Genomic DNA, 8,054 nt, shown 5'->3' with positions numbered 1-8,054 from the left:
AAGTTTGGTCCAGGACCCCACGTGTATGGGCCGGACCCCTGGAATGGGATCCGGACCCCCCGTATGGGGTCCGGGCCGCTCATAGTAGGGTCCCAAGGTCCCAGGACAGAACACACCCGGTCCTTAATCAGGGCCCAGGTGGGGGTCCGGTGCCGACACGTGTCCGGACCTATCCGCATACACTCCTGCTCCCCGCTCAGGCGAAGACTCGATGCTGCCATGTGGCATACTACGCGCGGCATAAGCCAACGGACGGAACCTGGCATGACGCCTCTGGGCTACGCGCGCCTTCGCATTCATTATGGATAAGGCATGCACATGTCCATTCCACTCACAGGCAGCGTGCCCAGTCCACGATACGTGGGCCGCGCAATTACTCACATGTTACCGTATCGAGGGCAATGACTCACCATTACTCGTGCGGGTTACTGCCTATCAATGCTGCATGAACTACAGCCATCATGACTTCCGCTGATTACTCATGCGATACTCTATCAGCATTAGTTATTCCCACAATGTATTTCTTCCATTATGCTCCTGGCCCGCATGTCGGGGCTCAGCATCCTTGTATGTGTCTCCCTTAAACTATAAAAGAGAAGACACACATCGTTACAAGGGACACACTCAATCACTTACTCAATACAACTTACACACAGTGGAGATAGGATATTACGCTCCGGCGGCCTCCGGCGGCCTGAACCACTATAATCCCTCGTGTTCTCTTGTGTTCGTCACGCATCCACCAGACAGGCAGACCGCTTAGGTCCCCTCCTCATCTTAGAATTAGAGTGGGTGCGTTCCACCACCCGGCCGGTGGATTTCTCCCACCGACAACATGCATTGACAAAATTCTCCCTACTAACATGTCGTCGAAGACACCACAAGCCTTTGCCTTTGCATCGAGGCATCGAGCTCATAGTACATTGTATATCATCTCTTGTTTTTTTGCTTTGAATCTCAGTTATACATGATTCACTTAATAAAAATTTGAATACAGCTCAAGTATGCAATAATTGGCCTCAAAATAAAAAAACACCATAATTGGATCAATAAACTACATTTATAAATTAGTTATAAAAATCATAGATTTAAAGCTGTAAGAAAAACTTTGTAAACATACTGGATGTTCCCTATGTAGATGTACTTTCCTGGAGTCCAACAAGATTAGATTATAGTACAATTTTTACAGTAAAAAAAAGAAAAACTACCGATAAAAATAGGTACGAGAGTCACATGTGACTGGTTTTAAAAGTTGGGGAAAGAACTATATCCGGCTTATAGTTGACATATAAAAATACTGCCTTTTACGACAGTGTAGTTTTTTTTTCACGGTAGTACTTCCTGTATTTTTTTATTTATCATGTTTTAATTTAAAAAAAATAGCAGACGACAATATTCGAGACACAGCGAGTAATTCTTGGCTTCCTGCTGGGCCGCCTGAATGTGCTATAGCCTTATAGGCCCAGGCCGGATATATTTCTTCGCTATTAAGTGTGGGAACCAAAGTTCCGAACCCCTCGGCCCGGGACCCGCATGTTCTGTCTTGGATGGAAAACTCGCGAAAAGCCTACGCCACTTCCAAATTCATATTTTTGCTCAAAACAAAACCAAAATTAAAATCGAGAAAGCCGACAGGAGAAAACGAAATCAGTACTATGGGATGTCAGAAACGGAGCAATTTCAGTTACTCTCTGTTCTTTTTTATTTTTCACGATTTAGTTAAAAAAATAAACTAAGTGATGATAATTATTTAAGAACGAAGGAGGTAGTATCTAACGAGAATGGACAAGTACCGTGATGGACTGATGGTGATGGCCACAACGTGCTGTTTCCGTTGAAGCTCGTGGATGTGGCACTGCAAGGAACAGAAATACCCAAGACATGGAATTAATCATAGGAACTAAGCTTTCAACTTTAAAAACACATTACTGATCATAGCAGACGAACATTACTGATCAGAATTAATCATAGGAACTAAGCTTTCAACTTTAAAAACACATAACCATAATTAATAAACCTAATGACAACATAACTCAAGCAGCAATAAAAAATATAAACAGATGATCGTTGGAATTTTGCCCATTTGTGTGCAACCCAGTTCAATAAAAAAGCTAAAGTGGTGTGTACAAATGACATGAGCCTTTAGTCCTATATTTCTTATCTAGGGAGAGGAGAAAACCAAGTTATATGTGGGAGTAGTCAGCATTGACGGAGGGAAGGGGGTCATGGCCTGTCAACATCTACAACAAATTATTATAATTATATATCAATTAAACCTAGTCACATCTCGAGAAAATTGCTTATTTAGATCGTTTATCGTTGCCGCTCGCTAAAATGCCACAACATTCGTTGATCTCGCTTATTTGCCCCATTTAAATAGCGCTTAGTAGATGAAATACCCAATACAGCTACTAACATGTTTTCTATGGACCTAATAATTCGAAATGCCATTTTTACCCCCTTCATGCACAAACCTTTTGGGCCACGTCTAGGACTCAACAGCCCAAAAAAGGACAAAAGGTCATAATTGGCCCAACTCATTGTTTATTCCTAATAAATTGTTGATGACCTAATTATTTGGCTTCCAGCCAACAGGCATCACGATTCACTCGTCGGTCGCCGCCAGAGGTCACGCAGACGCTGAGACGCAGCTTGCCAGGCGTATACAAAACACAAATACAATATTGTTCTTGTGTGGCACTCGACGACTACCAACTTAATTGCGTTCTGATGTATGTTCACGTTGTGCATACACAACTACACAAGGACAAGGTTGATGCACCCTATACTAGTTCAAGATTCACTCAGCTCTCGCCGAGTCGCCGGTCACCGCCTAGCATCACGCAGACACCGAGACAGCTTGTTGGGCGTACACAAACACAAGATTGTTCTTGTGCGGCGCACGGCGACTACCAAGGTAATTACGTTCTGACGTACTGAAGTTCACGTTGTCAGCATATTGCATACATAATTACACAAGGATAAGGTTGCTGCACCCTACACTAGATCAGTCGGCAGTACGACAGTACTTTATTTAATTTCATTTGACAGTGGTTGATTAATACCGATAAAAGTATATGGCTAATTTGTCCTATTCTTTTTTATGATATTGTTGTTGTGTCCCAAGAGAGAACAAAACAATTCTAATTCTAAAGAAGATGAAATTGCTAATTGGCTTGTTGTACAACAAGAGGATGATCAAGAAGAGAAAAGCTACATAACTGCTATCACCCTGCTGATTTTTCTAAGCAAAAAAGAAGTACCTCAAGGCTTCAGTTGCACTCAAATAAAACATGAGTTCTTTTAACAGTTACTAGTGTATGGCGCGCGCCCATGCGCGCATTCGATCCCGCTTAACATCATAATATAATGTATGGTTATTGTATAGATGTTAGGAAGTAAATAAGTGTAAAGGAGCAAATATAAAGTTAATCATGATGATGTGAAAAAATCTGAACTTTTTGAAAACTCGCACAGCAACCAAGTACAATTGTTATTCTCTTGGCAAAAATTATGGCACGAGACCTGAAGTGTAGTAAATGATTATAGATAGTTACGAACAATCACACTTAAGGAATGCAGATGAACTTCACATCACTATGCAGTTCAAGCTCCCTTTATGCTCTGATATATTTGCATGCAAGATATCACACATAGATTGGACCACATCCATCCATCCTCCTACCTAAGCAGTGACACCTTTTTTTGTTCGTTCTTCGAATTATGCTAGTGGATACTAATTCCTTTCGGCTAATGAAGATGCTACCCCAGTCTTCCCATTCATTCCCAGTGGATCCTTTTCATTGAACGAACCAAGTTCACCTATATGAGAGTGAGGAATAGAAATCCTATATCAGGGAAAAACATAACCCATGGTGAAAGCCCAATAGATAAAAGTACCACAACAATTTTATTGTTCAAGTTAATCAAAGAAACCATCAATGATAGTCTAATGCAAGCAATGGAATGAATACATATTTCTACAAGCATTAAGAAATAAAGTCATAGCTACCTGAACCCAACAGCAGACTATTTGATAAGGAAACTTCAATGATCAAACAAAATGTCTCTGCCATAGCGGTGCGTGCACGAGGCCAACAGCAGCTGGCTTGTTTAAGGAAAAGATATTGTCTACTTCATTAGGTTTATGGATTCAGATTTGTTACTGAATGACGATTTGCTTTTCAGTAGACAACATTTAAGTGGGAAATGTAAATGATGTAGTTAGTATAGGGAGAATGAGGTGACTGCTAGTTTTGGCGATGTTTCTCATCCTCAAATGGCTTATTATCACACAGGCATGCTATTCCTTTCCATTCTCAAATTGAAAAGGGTGGGAGGGACAGAGAAAGAATTCCTAGAATAAGATTCTCCAATACGCAGCTGGTAGTAATCCAAATACTTTTCCCCATAGATGTCGCAGACGAATGGAACAAACCCTAAAACCACGAAGCTGAGCAAAGGTTGAAGAAAATAATCGTTGACAGGCTAATGGAAAGCATTTTTATTGCAGTTAACTAAATAGGACAAGCATTAGAGTAATAAAGTATTAGAGTGGACGGTCTTGTACATATAAATACAAAGAAACTACTATGTAAGGAAATAAACATAAATCTAAAAAAAGATTGAGATACTTGCCTTAGAGCTTTTTTCGGATTTCTCCGCATAAATAACAAAACAATAAAATGTACATGTGACAGAGAGGCTAGGGAAAATTAGTTTTTAGTCAATTGCAGTTAACTAAATAGGATAAACATTAGAGTAATAAAATGTTTATGTGATGAGAGAAAAAGGTAGAATGCAAGGAAAAACATAAATCAAGAAGTAAGATTGGGATACGTATTTGTTTTTGAGCTTTTTCAGATTTACCAGCACGCATGTGATAGAGAGGTTGGAGAATTTTAGTTTTCAGTCAATTACAATGGAGAAAATGTAAGTGACAAACCTTTCAAAAAAATTGTAGGAATTTACCTTGTTTTTGTGTAGGCCAGTGATTCCTCGAAGCGCCGCCAAGGTTCCGAAGATGTCATTTGATTACAACACAAATAGTCTGAAAAAGTTTTTCACGTTTAGCTATTATGCTTAGTATCGACAACCTGTTGATCCATATGCAAATAGAGGTCACTAAGTTGTTTTAAACTGAGTGATAGTGACCAATTAGCTCATGCTCATTCTCCTGACATTGCTGCAAGACAGAATATATATATATATATATATAATATTAGTGATGCAAAATAGACTATATAAAATTTCAGCATTTAAGTAATATTTGTGTTATCCGCTAGGTTGGCAGTAAGGAATAAGCTGAACTTTAAGGTAATATTAGCTGTGCAGTTAATGTAAACTTTGCAAGACATTTACCTGTAGATCAAGTTGAAGTTGATGAATACAAAAGATGTCTTTCTTAGCGTGAAAGTTGTATGCCAAAACGTAGAATCTGTAGGATTCTTCGGCTGGAAGTAATCACCAACAATGTTTTCCTGTTTAGTGGCTCAAATTGAATATATATGACAATATATGACAAAAGGGGGGCTGGGATAATTCAGGTATATTGAAAGGAGTACTTACAATTACAAATGTGGCACATTCTTCTTATTAAACTCGTATTCTGTTAGAGTAACATTGGTCACCTGCAAACAACCAATAAATGTGTGATTTCTCTTAATTTAGTATAGGGGCAGTGGCAGGTCAAGAAACTGGTAGTAAGAACAACAATGCACTTCATTTGCCTTCCTCAACATGTGCGGTACGACCGACTCTGTGAATGTATCCTGAAAGTGAATTTGCAAACAATAATTATAGCAAGCAACATGTAGAAAATTTCACAGGCTATGTTTAGAATCGCCAACCTTTGGTTCATTTCGACGGTCATATTGCAAAATTTCTATATTATAATACTAAAGAAGGGATCGGATACTACTAATTGTAGCCAACGCAGTCAGTTGCCCAGCAGAATCCAGGGAAAAAAACCAAGACGCATCAGTTGGAATCTTGATGTGCACGCACAGAAACCTCCCAAATCTAGGGATCGATAGATGGTAACACACTGCGTAGGGAGGAGCGAAGCGTGCTGGCGGTGCTCGGCCGCGCAAGTGTCTGACAATTTTGGCCGCTAATTTCTGCCCTGATCGTTTTTTTTGGGTTTTTCCAACCGCAGGTTCTACGCCGCGGAGCTGGTGCTGGCGCTCGAGTACCTGCACAGCCTCGGCATCGTGTACCTGGACCTCAAGCCGGAGAACGTCCTCATCCAGGACAGTGGCCACATCATGCTCGTCGATTTCGACCTCTCCACGCGGCTCCCGGCGCCGCCGCAGGAGCCTGACGCGCCGGTGACCAGTCCCAAGCCGGCGCTTCTGGTCGCCGCGCCATCGCCGAGCCGCGGCAGTGCAAGGAATCCAGTGGGCGCCGCACTGTGCTTCCCATTCCGCACCGCCATCGCCACAAAGCCTGCCGCCCCGGCCACGAACTCGTCGTCGCCGCTGTCCACCTCGCGGACGGCCTCCTCCTCCTCCTCGTCGTCGTCCTCGACGACGACCACGGCCTCCTCCGCTGCCTCGTCCGGCGCCGAAAGTCAAACTCGTTCGTGGGGATGGAGGACTACGTAGCGCCGGAGATCATCGCCGGGCGCGGCCACGACTTCACGGTGGACTGGTGGGGCCTGGGCGTGGTGCTATACGAGATGCTCTACGGCCGCACGCCGTTCCGGGGGCAGAGCCGCAGGGAGACCTTCTACCGTGTCCTCACCAAGCAGCCGGAGCTCGTCGGCGAGCAGACGCCGCTGCGCGACCTCATCGCCCGCCTCCTCGAGAAGGACCCCGAGAAGCGCATCGGCGCGCGCGGCGTCAAGGCGCACCCTTTCTTCTGCGGCGTCGACTGGGACCGCATCCTGCAGGTGGCGCGCCCGCCGTTCATCCCGACGCCGCCGCCGCAGGACGAGGGCGAGGACGGCGACGAGGCGCTTGACGTCGAGAAGGTCGTCTGCGAGGTGTTCGCGTCCAACGATGCGGAGGGCGGGAAGGCTTGGCCTGTGGCGGACGGAGGCCGTGTCGGCGGCGGCGACGGCGACGGAATGGAGACCGGGTCGCTCGGCGACGGCGATGCCGTCAGTTTTGGGATCGAAATGCCAGAAAAAAGAGATTTACGTGGAGAGCTTTGATGCGTCTGTTGGAAGTTTCTAGAGGCAGAAGCAGCAAGGGGACACACGTGAGACATTGATTCGTGATCGAGCGTATAGGAGAAATTCCGGTTACGTGGATAGCCTTAGCTGCCACGGTTTGAACCGGCTTTGTAATATAGAAATTTGTTGATTTTGAAATTATATATGTAAATTTAGAGAAAATTTTCCTTTCTATATACATAAGATTGATTTGATACCTATAATTAGTATAATTTTTTATGTTACTATACATACACACGAGGTTGTTTGGCCCCCTTATATCTTCTTCCTGGCTCCGCCTCTGGTATATTCACTACTCTTCACATAAGACAAACAAAGAGTTATAAAGGTTGCCACATGCACGCGCGCTTGCTCGCGATTCGTGTTTTTCGCGTTATTTATCGCGTGACTTGTGACTTACGATAATGCATGATCGTGTCGTGATGTGTTCTAAACAGCAATTTATTTTTTGTCTTTTGTTTATTTAGTTACCGAATAACACATCTAGACTGTCACATCAACTGTAAGTAATGGGCGTGCACCTTACGTGCGAGATTTCCGAGCAATTGCACGTAGAGAGGTTACAAGAGACGGTTCCTAGAATTTAGAGACCAAATATGAGACGTTAAGGCGACCCTATATATATGAGACGTCCAATGCGTGAGGGGGTTATGCGCACACATCCCATCCTCACCTTTTCAACTCTCCGCGCCGCTGCTTCTCTGCCATATCGTCCCTCCGTGTGTCGTGCAGCAGATCAATGGAGAATAGTGTCTCCGAACCAACTCGTCGGTTTGATGACATGCATGGGTGCCGGTGAACCAGGTTTATAGAAAGTGCTTCGCTCATATCCGCTCGTGTTCGCCACACCATCACTCATGGAAATCACTATAAGTAA

The 8,054-nt window shown here is 43.7% G+C and overlaps 1 pseudogene; it reads left to right on the top strand.

Annotated features, from left to right (window-relative positions):
* The first annotated feature begins 1,781 nt into the window (after positions 1-1,781).
* On the top strand, positions 1,782-7,156 carry LOC103628793 (serine/threonine-protein kinase OXI1-like; annotated as a pseudogene).
* Positions 7,157-8,054: the final 898 nt, after the last annotated feature.

This window comes from Zea mays, chromosome 5, assembly GCF_902167145.1.
Source record: "Zea mays cultivar B73 chromosome 5, Zm-B73-REFERENCE-NAM-5.0, whole genome shotgun sequence".
In the NCBI taxonomy this organism is placed as follows: Eukaryota; Viridiplantae; Streptophyta; class Magnoliopsida; order Poales; family Poaceae; genus Zea; species Zea mays.
Note: the sequence above shows the minus strand (reverse complement) of the source record. Positions and strands in the feature narration are given on the sequence as shown.